Source organism: Ranitomeya imitator, chromosome 2 (assembly GCF_032444005.1).
Source record: "Ranitomeya imitator isolate aRanImi1 chromosome 2, aRanImi1.pri, whole genome shotgun sequence".
Classification (NCBI taxonomy): domain Eukaryota; kingdom Metazoa; phylum Chordata; class Amphibia; order Anura; family Dendrobatidae; genus Ranitomeya; species Ranitomeya imitator.
This window is the reverse complement of record NC_091283.1, coordinates 323,773,715-323,788,549: the sequence shown is the minus strand read 5'-3', so window position 1 is coordinate 323,788,549 and position 14,835 is coordinate 323,773,715. Positions and strand designations below refer to the sequence as shown.

Below are 14,835 nucleotides of genomic sequence, written 5' to 3'. Positions count from 1 at the left end.
CCTAATTTTGCCACAAAAAACTGGGAAAACTTATTGACTCGAGTATAAGCCTAGGGTGGGAAATGCAGCAGCCGCCGGTAAATTTCAAAAATAAAAATAGATACCAATAATAGTAAAATTAATTGAGACATCAGTAGGTTAAGTGTTTTTGAATATCCATATTGAATCAGGAGCCCCATATAATGCTCCATAAAGTTCATGATGGGCCCATACAATGCTCCATATAAAAATGTGCCACATATAATGCTCCATACCATTCATTATTGCCCCATAGATGCTCCATATAAAACTGCCACATGTAATGCTCCATACAGTTCATTACGGCCCCATAGATGCTCCTTATAAAACTGTGCCACATATAATGCTCCATACCGTTCATTATTGCCCCATAGATGCTCCATATAAAACTGTGCTGCATATAATGCTCCATACAGTTCATTATGGCCCCATAAGATGCTCCATATAACAATGTGCCCCATATAATGCCCCATACAGTTCATTATGGCCCCATAGATGCTCCTTATAAAACTGTGCCACGTATAATGCTCCATACCGTTCATTATTGCCCCATAGATGCTCCATATAAAACTGCCACATGTAATGCTCCATACAGTTCTTTATGGCCCCATAGATGCTCCATATAAAATTGCCACATATAATGCTCCATACAGTTCATTATTGCCCCATAGATGCTCCATATAAAACTGTGCCACACATAATGCTCCATACCGTTCATTATTGCCCCATAGATGCTCCATATAAAACTTAGTAAATGGAGAGGGGGCACCACAGAGAGAATGGGGATCCAACCTGGTCTATGCTATCATGAACTATAAAAAACACACAAGGAATAGACCATATAAGGGGATCACCCGAGGCTATGGATTAGGTGTAAAAAATGCAAATTTTATTCATATAACATCAATGGGCACAGAAAAAACCCACATGGAACACACAATTAAAAGCATTTAAAATTGGTCACACATGTGACCTAGAAACATAAACAAATGGCCCATAATGGAGCCCTCCCCCTTGATGCGATCACTCCCCAGGCACAATACAATAGCTAGTTTTAATAAACCCAGTATAAGATGTCTGCATGAACAGCACTCCTAAGCTGAGAGATAAAGTGTCACTGCTTTGGAAGTATATTTGTAACTGTAGTGTACCAGTATATGGATACCTCACATAAGCAGGTCTAACCATATATCACCGTGGATCAAATATAAGCAGCAAAACTAATTGCAATAGCACAGGACATAAAGAATGGCATATGGGAACCCATAATGATGGTGAGGTATCCATTGATGTTATATGAATAAAATTTGCATTTTTTACACCTAATCCATAGCCTCGGGTGATCCCCTTATATGGTCTATTCCTTATGCTCCATATAAAACTGTGCCACATGTAATGCTCCATACTAGGGTTGAGCGAAATGGATCGGTCATTTTCATAAGTCGCCGACTTTTGGCAAAGTCGGGTTTCATGAAACCCGACCCGATCCCTGTGTGGGGTCGGCCACGCGGTACACGACCTTCGCGCCAAAGTCGCGTTTCGATGACGCGTTCAGCGCCATTTCTAAGCCAATGAAGGTAGACGCAGAGTGTGGGCAGCGTGATGACATAGTTCCTGGTCCCCACCATCTTAGAGAAGGGCATGGCAGTGATTGGCTTGATTTCTGTGGCGTCACAGGGGCTATAAAGGGGCGTTCCCGCCGACCACCATCTTACTGCTGCTGATCTGAGCATAGGGAGAGGTTGCTGCCGCTTCGTCAGAAGCAGGGATAGCGTTAGGTAGGGTACATTAACCCCCAAACCGCTTGTGCTGTAGCGATTTCCACTGTCCAACACCACCTTTTGTTTGCAGGGACAGTGGAGGCTACATTTTTTTTTCTTCAGCGCTGTAGCTCATTGGGCTGCCCTAGAAGGCTCCCTGATAGCTGCATTGCTGTTTGTATGCCGCTGTGCAAACCAACTGCTTTTTTCAAAGCACAAATCCTGTTGCTCCTTCCTTTCTGCACAGCTATCTTGTTTGTTTGTCCACACTTTTGACTTTTTTGTGCATCAGTCAACTCCTTTTTATTGCTGCCTGCCATACTTTGTTTACTACTGTTGCCAATTTTGAACTGCATTTAGACTACTTACTGATTTGGGCCTACTCTCTGTGTCAGCCTCTCATTACAGTTGTCCTCCACTGAACAAAGCAATGCCACCTGGTTAGTCCTGTTACCAATTTTGAAATGCATTTAGCCTACTTTATTATTTGGGCCTAGATCTGTGTTTCCTCCTCATCCTGACCATTGCCCAGCCAGTGCTAGATGACACTGCTGGTACATTGACCCAGATCGCTACATTCCCCTTGCACGCGACACAGCCAGATTCTGACCCTGCTGAAAGTGAGGTTCCCCTTCCCGCATACTATACCACCTTACACGGGGACAAATAGGAAGGTGCAGATGAAAGTGCAGGTTCCTTCATCAGGTGGGGGGGCCCACTCGTTCGCATTGCCACTGGCACAGGGCCCCTCATAGTAAGCAAAAGTGTCGCTGCCGGTGGGAGGCGCCCCCGCAAACACACCGCCTTACTTTGAGGGGCCCTGTGCCAGTGGCAATGCGAACGAGTGGGCCCCCCCATGCTTGCTCTGGATCACAGCACTTGCAAAGTTGAAATACTTACCTCTCCCTGCTCCACTGCCGTGACGTGGTCCATGTTTCCTGGGCCCACTAAATACTTGACCCAGCCATACCCCCCACAAATTTTGCTAAATTACCCCCAATGTCCAATGCCTAACTATTATTATAAGGTAAATTAAGATTGACAAGCTTCAGTTCCAAGAATGGATGTTTTGGCCATTAAAATGGGCACTGTAGGTGTTTTCCTGGCCTCCACTCACTGCCGACTATGCTTCCTCATTGACTTGCATTGGGTTTCGTGTTTCGGTCGATCCCCGACTTTTTGCGATAATCGGCCGATTTCACTCAACTCGACTTTTGAGATGGTCGGGTTTCGCGAAACCCGACTCGACCCTGAAAAACTAAGTCGCTCAACCCTACTCCATACTGTTCATTATTGCCCCATAGATGCTCCATATAAAATTGTGCCACATATAATGCTGCTGCAATAAAAAAAAATGACATACTCACCTCTCATCGCTGCCCGCTGCTCCTCAGCATCCCGGCTCTCCACAGTAATTGTGCAGGCAGAGGGCAGCACGCACACTAATACGTCATCGCGCCCTCTGACCTGAACAGTCACAGCAAGAGGACGGGAAGACTGAGCGGCTCCCGGCGGGTGGAACGTGGACAGGTAAATATGAAATACTCACCTGCTCCGGCTCGGTCCCTGGCTCCTTCTCCCGGACAGATGATCTCCGGGCACGGCAGCTTCTTCCTCTGTCAGTGGTCACTGGTACCGCTCATTACAGGAATGAATATGCGGCTCCACCCCTATGGGAATGGAGTCCATATTCATTACTTTAATGAGTGGTACCACGTGACCACTGAACAGAGGAAGAGCTGCTGCACCTGAAGACCATGGCACAGGCAGGGACAGCGCCGGGAGCAGGTGAGTATGCGGGTATGCGACAGTCCTCTCTCCCCCTCACCCGCTGACCATGACTCGAGTATAAGCCTAGAGGGGCACTTTCAGCCCAAAAATGAAAAATGGGCTGAAAATCTCAGCTTATACTCGAGTATATACAGTAAGTGCAATGCTCATATTCAACTGAAATTACAATTGGATCTAGAACCACTGACCAATAATAGCCAGAGAAATACAACTGGGGATGCCTATAAGCTACCCAAAACTTAAATATAGGCATAAATAGAAATTCTTATATTGTTGTCTATCCGAGCCACTAATAACAACTATAATAGATTCAATGTATATATCTTACATAGTTCTTTGCAAAGGCAACTACAGAAATATTGGTCTGACAACCCGGTTTTTGCTGAACCCAAAAGGGTAACCAAGTCCCCAGGCCAAGGATTGAGGCGCAGGCACCTGCAGAAATGTGTACCTCGCCACCATCCCATTTCGGATCTTCGATAATCTCCATCAGCCTTTTCTGAAAGCACTAACATAGGGGTCTATAATCTAAGCATGAGTCTTACCCCCTTCAATATACACTGCCTCCTTTCCTCCTAGCTAACCAACACAGGGGAGGTAAAACATAGTTTAGTTAACCAATATATGAAGAGTTCAACAAGCCCATACAAGTATAAACGCTATTTCGATAGTCAGATATCAAATTCAGAGAGGTATTTCAATTGGTTATTCTGATAACCCCACACAGAGATAAACATAGCCATTGCCAAGCATTTTGAACAGTAACCTGCGGGTTCAAGTTGATGATGTGTTAATACAATAAACTTTTCATATTGTCCTGCACTCTCAGTTTTGCCTCTGACACCTCTCTCCTGGAAATTCACTCCTCCGCTTCCGCCGGATTCTGAAAGAAAAATACCTTTTCGCCATCTACTACCTCAGCCTGGCAGGGTACGCCATTGAAGAAATCATATTACAACTCTTCAGGCATCTCCTAATTGATATAAATGAGACTCTTTTGTTTGTGCAAGTCAAATGAAAAATCTGGAAACAACATTACAGTGATGCGTTCATGTTTAATCACTTTCTGACATTAGATGTACTATCCCGTTGAGGGGGTCTGGGCCCGTATGACCACCGACGGGATAGTACATCATATGCAATCAGCCGTGCTCACGTGGGGAGCGCGGCCGATTGCGGCCGGGTGTCAGCTGATTATTACAGCTGACATTGGGCACTATGTGCCAGGAGCAGTCACGGACCGCTCCCAGCACATTAACCCCCGGAACACTGCGATCAAACATGATCGCAGTGTTCTGGCGGCATAGGGAAGCATCGTACAGGGAGGGGGATTCCTGCATGCTTCCCCGAGACCCTTGGAACAGCGCGATGTGATCGCATTGTTCCGAGCGTCTCCTCTGTCCTCCTCCCTGCAGGCCCTGGATCCAAGATAGCCACGGGGGGCCTTCCGGATCCTGCAGGGAAGTGGCTTGCAAGCTCCTGCTGAGAGCAGGCGCCGGTGAGATTCCTGCACTGCCTGTCAGATCGCAGATCTGACACAGTGCTTTGCAAAGTGTCAGATCATCGATCTGACATTATACAGTGATGTCCCACCCTGGAACAAAGTAATAAAGTTAAAAAAAATTATCGTGTGTAAGAAAAAAAAATTTCTTAATTAAAGAAGAAAAAAATATTGTTCCAATAAATATATTTATGTATATATACAGTGGGGCAAAAAAGTATTTAGTCAGTCAGCAATAGTGCAAGTTCCACCACTTAAAAAGATGAGAGGCGTCTGTAATTTACATCATAGATAGACCTCAACTATGGGAGACAAACTGAGAAAAAAAAATCCAGAAAATCACATTGTCTGTTTTTTTATCATTTTATTTGCATATTATGGTGGAAAATAAGTATTTGGTCAGAAACAAAATTTCATCTCAATACTTTGTAATATATCCTTTGTTGGCAATGACAGAGGTCAAACGTTTTCTGTAAGTCTTCACAAGGTTGCCACACACTGTTGTTGGTATGTTGGCCCATTCCTCCATGCAGATCTCCTCTAGAGCAGTGATGTTTTTGGCTTTTTGCTTGGCAACACGGACTTTCAACTCCCTCCAAAGGTTTTCTATAGGGTTGAGATCTGGAGACTGGCTAGGCCACTCCAGGACCTTGAAATGCTTCTTACGAAGCCACTCCTTCGTTGCCCTGGCGGTGTGCTTTGGATCATTGTCATGTTGAAAGACACAGCCACGTTTCATCTTCAATGCCCTTGCTGATGGAAGGAGGTTTGCACTCAAAATCTCACGATACATGGCCCCATTCATTCTTTCATGTACCCGGATCAGTCGTCCTGGCCCCTTTGCAGAGAAACAGCCCCAAAGCATGATGTTTCCACCACCATGCTTTACAGTAGGTATGGTGTTTGATGGATGCAACTCAGTATTCTTTTTCCTCCAAACACGACAAGTTGTGTTTCTACCAAACAGTTCCAGTTTGGTTTCATCAGACCATAGGACATTCTCCCAAAACTCCTCTGGATCATCCAAATGCTCTCTAGCAAACTTCAGACGGGCCCGGACATGTACTGGCTTAAGCAGTGGGACACGTCTGGCACTGCAGGATCTGAGTCCATGGTGGCGTAGTGTGTTACTTATGGTAAGCCTTGTTACATTGGTCCCAGCTCTCTGCAGTTCATTCACTAGGTCCCCCCGCATGGTTCTGGGATTTTTGCTCACCGTTCTTGTGATCATTCTGACCCCACGAGGTGGGATTTTGCGTGGAGCCCCAGATCGAGGGAGATTATCAGTGATCTTGTATGTCTTCCATTTTCTAATTATTGCTCCCACTGTTGATTTCTTCACTCCAAGCTGGTTGGCTATTGCAGATTCAGTCTTCCCAGCCTGGTGCAGGGCTACAATTTTGTTTCTGGTGTCCTTTGACAGCTCTTTGGTCTTCACCATAGTGGAGTTTGGAGTCAGACTGTTTGAGGGTGTGCACAGGTGTCTTTTTATACTGATAACAAGTTTAAACAGGTGCCATTACTATAGGTAATGAGTGGAGGAAAGAGGAGACTCTTAAAGAAGAAGTTACAGGTCTGTGAGAGCCAGAAATCTTGATTGTTTGTTTCTGACCAAATACTTATTTTCCACCATAATATGCAAATAAAATGTTAAAAAAACAGACAATGTGATTTTCTGGATTTTTTTTTCTCAGTTTGTCTCCCATAGTTGAGGTCTACCTATGATGTAAATTACAGACGACCCTCATCTTTTTAAGTGGTGGAACTTGCACTATTGCTGACTGACTAAATACTTTTTTGCCCCACTGTATATATATACATATATATATATATACATATATATATATATATATAAAAATAAAAGTGCACATATTTAGTATCACCGCATCCGTAACAACCCGACCTACAAAACTGTTCCACTAGTTAACCCCTTCAGTGAACACCGTAAAAAAATAAAGATAAAAAACGAGGCAAAAAACAACGCTTTCTCATCATACCGCCGAACAAAAAGTGGAATAACACGCGATCAAAAAGATAGATATAAATAAACATGGTACTGCTGAAAACATCATCTTGTCCCGCAAAAAATGAGCTGCCATACAGCGTTATCAGCGAAAAAATAAAAAAGTTATAGCCCTCAGAATAAAGTGATGCAAAAATAATAATTTTTTTCTATAAAGTAGTTTTCATTGTATAAAAAAACGCCAAAACATAAAAAATTATATGAGGCATCGCTGTAATCGTACTGACCCGAAGAATACAACTGTTTTATCAATTTTACCAAACGAGGAATGGTATAAATTGCCCCCTCTCCCCCAAAAGAAATTCATGAATTGCTGGTTTCTGTTCATTCTGCCTAACAAAAATCAGAATAAAAAGCGATCAAAAAATGTCATGTGCCAGAAAATGGTACCAATAAAAACTTTAACTCATCCCGCAAACAACAAGACCTCACATGACTCTGTGGGCCAAAATATGGAAAAATTATAGCTCTCAAAATGTGGTGATGCAAAAAATATTTTTTGCAATAAAAAGCGTCTTTTAGTGTGTGACATAAAAACTCGCTATAAATAGTAAATAAAAAAAACCTTTATTCCCTTTCGCCACGACAGCACCCCACTGGAGAGAGGGATCCGCCCCGCAGGAACAGGAAACCTACCGAGAAATAAAAGGGGGCGGTCCGCCTCTCCTCCTCAGTTTAGGTTTCCTGTTCCTGCGGGAACGACAGGACGACTACATGGACATACCTGGGCTAGCATGCCGCCTGCGCAGTGTCCGTGAGAACGGCAGGGGCTGCAGCTCAGAAGCAGCGTCGGGGGAGTTCCGTTAAACGGCTCCCTCCTCGGCTGGTGGATCGAGCAGACGGCCGGGTCCGGGGAGGGCCACCCGGCGTCTTCTCCTGCGTGCGGTACGGCCAGGAGCCGGATAAGATGATCTCCATTGCGGTCCGGCGCTGAACCCCAGACCGCGCATGCGCCGACCGCCGCAATACTGGCTACCCCGGAACTGAAGAAGTCACTTCCGGGGCGCCTAGGCCGGATCTGGGGCGGGGGAGCCAGCGACGATCCGCGCATGCGCATTGCGCAGCGAAAAAAAAAAGGCGCACTATTTAAAACGCCCAGAAACAATAATGCGGCGATGCAGAGATGTCATCCCCAGATGCCATGGACCCCACAGCTGGAGATCCAGTGCCCCCCACCAAAGATCACAAAGGATCCTCGGAGACCGCTCGTAAGAGTGACAGTTCCAGAACAGGATCTCGGCCTTCTGATCCGGTACTATTCGCTTCACTGGGTGAGTGTTAAAACTCTGCCTATTAAGCTGACGTTGTCTCCCTATCTCTCTCTTTTCTCTCTCTCTCGCTACTTATTACGCCCAGTCTAAAAAACGACAAAAGTCCAAGCATAAGGAATGTGCCTTGTGTAGCCAGCCCCTTCCGGACTCATACCCAAAAAACTGTGCAAGGACTGGTGTAAGGAAACAACTCAGGGAGCGACAGTGTCCGTTACGGACTTACGGGCCATTATTAGGGAGGAGCTAAAAAATATGACCCAGGAAAAACCGCGTAAAGCTAAGTCCAAAACACCAACACCTGTGTCAGACTCCGAAAGTGACCAGACTGTACTGTCAGAGGCCTCCCTATCATCATCATCATCATCTTCCTCATCAGAAATCGAGGGTCGTTCATGTTTCCCCTTGGACAGTGTTGACAACTTGGTAAAGTCAATCCGCAATACCATGGGGTGTGAGGAGGTAAAGGGTGCGCAAACCACGCAGGAAATTATGTTTGCGGGTTTGGCAGAGAGAAAGAGGAGATGTTTTCCGGTTATACCTGCGGTGAAAGCATTAATTAAAAGAGAGTGGGAGAAGCAGGATCAAAGAAGCTTTTTGCCCTCCGCGTTTAGTGATGAGGAGCTTCTTACATGGACCTAAGTCCCTAAGGTCGATGCAGCCGTAGCCTCTACCTCTAAGCAATCCACTCTGCCTGTGGAGGATGCGGGACTTCTGGTCGATCCATTGGATCGTAAAGTTGAATCATCCCTTAAACGATCTTGGGAAGCGGCTACAGGAATTTTTAAACCTGCAGTAGCCAGCACCTGCGCGGCCCGGTCAATGATCATTTGGATTGATCAGTTGGACCAGCAGATCGAAAATAAAATTTCAAGAGAGAAACTACGAGCGGCCATCCCCTTAATACGTGGAGCAGCAGCTTTTATGGCGGACGCATCTGCCGACTCTCTTCGATTAGCAGCAAGATCTGCAGGCCTTGTGAACAATGCAAGACGCGCACTTTGGATGAAAAGTTGGAAAGGGGACGCGCAGTCTAAATCTAAAATATGCGCAATCCCATGTGAGGGTGAGTACCTCTTTGGTAAAACCTTAGATGAGATACTCAAAAAGGCAAAGGACAGGAAGAAAGCTTTTCCTGATTCCTCTATTCCCTTTTACAGGAGAGCCTTTAAGAGGAGACCGTTTGGTAAAAGGAGGCAAACGGATAGGTCTACAGCATGGACTGCTAAAGAGGACAGGCAAAGAGGTACCATGTTTAGAAGACCCAACCCCCCAAAAGACAATAAATTCTGAGGATATACCAGTAGGGGGCAGACTAAAGTTTTTCGCCACCCAATGGGAAAAAGTAACATCTAGCTCGTGGGTTTTAAACATCATCCGAGATGGAATTAAACTACAATTCTCTCGTGTTCCCCACAAGTCATATATTATAACGTCCCTCAGCTCGCCTGCACAACAGCAGGCTCTAGAGCTGGAAATTCAAACCCTATTATCAAAGCGGGTTTTAGTCCAAGTCCCCGAGGGACAGGAAGGCAGAGGATTCTACTCTCCCTTATTCCTGATTTCTAAACCCGACGGTTCTTTCAGGACCATCATAAACCTTAAAAAACTCAATTCATTTGTTAAAAACCATACATTCAAGATGGAATCCATTAGATCCACTATAAAACTCCTCTTTCCAAACTGTATGATGGGGGGCATTGATTTGAAAGATGCTTATTATCATCTCCCTATCCATGACAGATACCAAAAGTACCTCAGAGTAGCAGTGACAATCAACGGCGAGATTCATCATTTCCAGTATACAGCCATGCCCTTCGGCCTTTCAACAGCACCGAGGATCTTCACCAAGATAATGCTAGAGGTGATGGCCTACCTTCGCCAAAAAGAAACCTTAATTGTTCCCTATCTGGATGACTTTTTGGTCATTGGAAATTCAGTTACTCAATGTGCTGATCGTTTGACTCATGCAATTTCCTCTCTACAGGATCTAGGCTGGATAATCAATACCAACAAATCCAGACTCACTCCGCTATCCTGTCAGGCGTTCTTGGGGTTCCATCTAGACTCCGTATCTCAAAAGTGTCTCCTGCCTCAGGTAAAAATACTACTGATCAAACACAAAGTCCTAGCGGCAATAAACAATCCACATATATCCCTAAGACAAGCTATGTCCTTACTAGGATCCCTTATCTCTTGTATACCTGCGGTAAAATGGGCTCAACATCATACTCGTACACTGCAACACCAGATTTTACAAGAAGATAGACGGTTATCTGGTCACCTAAATGTAAAAATAACCTTATCTCAGGAAGTTGTGGCTTCCTTATCGTGGTGGCTGAATTCAGACCATTTGATGAGTGGTGTTCCATGGATAATAACGCCATCTCATACCATAACCACTGACGCCAGTCCTCATGGATGGGGCACTCATATGGGGAATGATTTTTGCCAAGGGTTATGGAACATGGAGGAAAGCTGCTATTCCTCTAATGTTAAAGAATTAAATGCAGTAAAATACGCCTTATGCCATTTTCTCCCACAGCTACGAGGGAAAGACGTCAGAATCCTTTCCGACAACACCACCACAGTGGCGTATCTAAACAGGCAAGGAGGCACGCGATCAGAGACTCTGATGTCTTCTGCTACAGAAATCCTGAATCTAGCAGAAAGTCACCTAACATCCCTTACTGCACTGCACATAAGAGGGGAAAACAACCAGCAGGCAGACTTCTTAAGTCGACACACCTTGAAACAAGGAGAGTGGTGCCTAAACCAGCAGATTTTTCAAGACATAGTATCCCTATGGGGTCAACCTCAACAAGATCTCTTCGCCACAAGGAAAAACAAAAAAGTCCGGAAATTTGCCTCCCTATCTCTAGCGGATCATCCGGACATTCTGGACGCTCTCCAAGCCCCTTGGCAGTTCAGTCTAGCATATGCTTTTCCGCCGATCATACTATTACCCCAAGTCATTCGCAAAATCAGAACCGAAGGAGCGAGGGTGATACTAATAGCTCCATTCTGGCCGAAGAGGCCTTGGTTCTTGTGGCTGCAAACCATGTCGGTCTCAGATCCTTGGGTCCTCCCCTCAACACCCAATCTTCTCTTCCAAGGTCCGTTTTTCCACCCTCAAGTGGACAGTCTACATCTAACGGCCTGGAATTTGAGAGGCAGATGCTAAAATCAAGGGGGTTCTCGGAGGGATTGATAAACACACTCCTCCAGAGTAGAAAACCTTCCACTACAAAAATTTACACAAAAATATGGAAGAAATTCCTACAATTCCATACATCTTCAAACACGTCAGAAATTCCGATACAGTCTATCCTGGAATTTCTTCAAAAAGGGAGAGAACTAGGTTTAACTGCAAACACCTTAAAAGTTCATGTTTCAGCACTAGGAGCTCTCTATGGCCATAACATTGCGGGGGATAGATGGGTATCACGATTTATTACAGCCTGTGAACGGATAAATCCAGTTAATATACCTAGAGTTCCTCCCTGGGATCTAAATTTAGTTTTACAAGCCCTAACAGACTCTCCATTCGAACCAATAGATTCAATACCAATCAAGATCCTATCGCTAAAAACGGCCCTCTTGGTAGCACTGACTTCAGCCAGGAGAATCAGTGACATCCAAGCACTCTCTATAGATCCACCTTTCCTGCTAACTTTTCAGGATAAGTTGGTCCTTAAACCAGACCCTTCCTACCTTCCCAAAGTAGCTAAGACATTCCATAGGTCTCAGGAAATAATCTTGCCCACTTTCTTCAGTAATCCTTCCACTCCTGAAGAACAAAAGTACCACACTCTAGATGTTAAAAGAGTAGTGTTAAAGTACATTGAAAGAACCTGTAGCTGGCGACAGTGTAGGGCTCTGTTTATTTCCTTCCAGGGTCACAAGAAGGGTCATGGAATAACAAAAAGCACGTTATCCCGGTGGATCAGAGAGTCTATCAGACTGGCCTATTCCGCGAGTAAAGAAAACCCTCCGGAAGGCATAACAGCGCACTCTACCAGAGCTATGGCATCCTCCTGGGCAGAAAGGGGAGAGGTCCCAATTGAGACTATATGTAAGGCGGCAACTTGGTCAAATCCCTCTACATTCTATAATCACTATAGGCTTAACCTATCGTCAACTTCTGACCTAGACTTTGGCAGGACTGTCCTCAGCACGGTGGTCCCCCCTAGGTGATGGTCTCTGTAAGATCTCCAGTGGGGTGCTGTCGTGGCGAAAGGGAAAAAGCCGGATTACTCACCGGTAATACTCTTTTAGTGAGTCCACGACAGCACCCTCTTACATCCCTCCCTATATTTACTATTGAGTAAAATTCTTTTACTCATATATGAGCAAATAAGTTTGAAAATGGAATAAATGATATTTGCCTAATACTGGCGGTCCTCCGGGTACTCTGAAATCAAAACTGAGGAGGAGAGGCGGACCGCCCCCTTTTATTTCTCGGTAGGTTTCCTGTTCCTGCGGGGCGGATCCCTCTCTCCAGTGGGGTGCTGTCGTGGACTCACTAAAAGAGTATTACTGGTGAGTAATCCGGCTTATCACTGCCTTAGTTAGGGAAAAATAATTAAATTAAAAAAAATGTGTTTATTTCCATTTTCCCATTAGGGTTAGGGTTGGGGCTAAAGTTAACCCCTTTCTGACCTCGGACGGGATAGTACGTCCGAGGTCAGAAGCCCCGCTTTGATGCGGGCTCCGGCAGTGAGCCCGCATCAAAGCCGGGACATGTCAGCTGTTTTGAACAGCTGAATGTGCCCGTAATAGGCGCGGGCAGAATCGCGATCTGCCCGCGCCTATTAACTAGTTAAATGCCGCTGTCAAATGCAGACAGCTGCATTTAACCCCTTCGCGCCATGCGCCGTACCAGTACTGCGCTGCCGGCACTGCATTTGTGCCAGCAGCAGTACTAGTACGGCGCACCGATCACCGCGGTCTCGCGCTGAGCGCCGCGGTGATCGGGTGCGGGTGTCAGCTGTATATGACAGCCGACACCCCGCAGCAATGCCCACGATCGGCGCTATCGCCGATCGCGGGCATTTAACCCCTCTGATGCCGCTGTCAGTAGTGACAGCGGCATAGAGGGGGATCGCGCAGGGACGGGGGCTCCCTGCGCTCTCCCACCGGAGCAACGCAATGAGATCGCGTTGCTCCGGTGACCCGGAAGGGGTCCCCGGATCCAAGATGGCCGCCGGACTCCTTCCGGGTCATGAAATGACCTGGCTAGCCGGCGCCTGCTGAGAGCAGGCGCTGGAAAGCCAGCTAAGCTGCCTGTCAGATCGTTGATCTGACAGTGTGCTATGCACAGTGTCAGATCAACGATCTGATCTAATACAGAGATGTCCCACCCTGGGACAATGTTAGAAAGTTAAAAAAAAAAAAAATAGAATGTGTAAAAAAAAAAAAAAAAAAATCCCCAAATTAAAAAAAAAAAAAACATTTCCCAATAAATCCATTTATTTATGTAAAAAAAACAAAAAACAATAAATGTACACATATTTGGTATCGCCGTGTCCGTAACGACCCGCTCTATAAAACTATCCCACTAGTTAACCCCTTCAGTGAACACCGCAAAAAAAAAAAAAAACAAGGCAAAAAACATTGCTTTATTATCATACAGGCGAACAAGAAGCGGAATAACACGCGATCAAAACAATGGATATAAATAACCATGGTACCGCTGAAAACGTCATCTTGTCCTGCAAAAAAAAGCCGCCATACAGCATCATCAGCAGAAAAATAAAAAAGTTATAGCTCTCAGAATAATGCGATGCAAAAACAATTATTTTTTTATATAAAATAGTTTTTATTGTGTAAAAGCGCCAAAACAAAAAAAAAATTACATAAATGAGGTATCGCTGTAATCGTACTGACCTGAAGAATAAAACTGCTTTATCCACTTTACCACACGTGGAACGGTATAAACGCCCCCCCTAAAAGAAATTCAGGAATTGCTGGTTTTTGTTCATTCCGCCTCCCAAAAATCGGAATAAAAGGCGATCAAAAAATGTAATCTGCCCGAAAATGTTACCAATAAAAACGTCAACTCGTCCCGCAAAAAACAAGACCTCATATGACTCTGTGGGCCAAAATATGGATAAATTATAGCTCTCAAAATGTGGTGATGCAAAAACTATTTTTTGCAATAAAAAGCGTCTTTTATTGTGTGACGGCTGCCAATCATAAAAATCCGCCAAAAAAATGCTATAAAAGTAAATCCAACCCGCCTTCATCACCCCCTTAGTTAGGGAAAATTAATAAAATGTAAAAAAATGTATTTATTTCCATTTTCCCATTAGGGCTAGGGTTAGGGCTAGGGTTAGGGTTGGGGCTAGGGTTAGGGCTAGGGTTAGGGTTGGGGTTAGGGTTTCAGTTATAATTGGGGGTTTCCACTGTTTAGGCACATCAGGGGCTCTCCAAACGCGACATGGCGTCCGATCTCAATTCCAGCCAATTCTG

General features: G+C 45.0%; 1 long non-coding RNA gene across 1 annotated transcript; it reads left to right on the top strand.

The window, feature by feature from the left end:
- The first annotated feature begins 9,809 nt into the window (after positions 1-9,809).
- Positions 9,810-11,502, top strand: LOC138663518 (uncharacterized). Its single transcript, XR_011318203.1, has 3 exons — positions 9,810-10,225; positions 10,349-10,459; positions 10,907-11,502. It is a non-coding gene; the product is annotated as an uncharacterized lncRNA (long non-coding RNA).
- Positions 11,503-14,835: the final 3,333 nt, after the last annotated feature.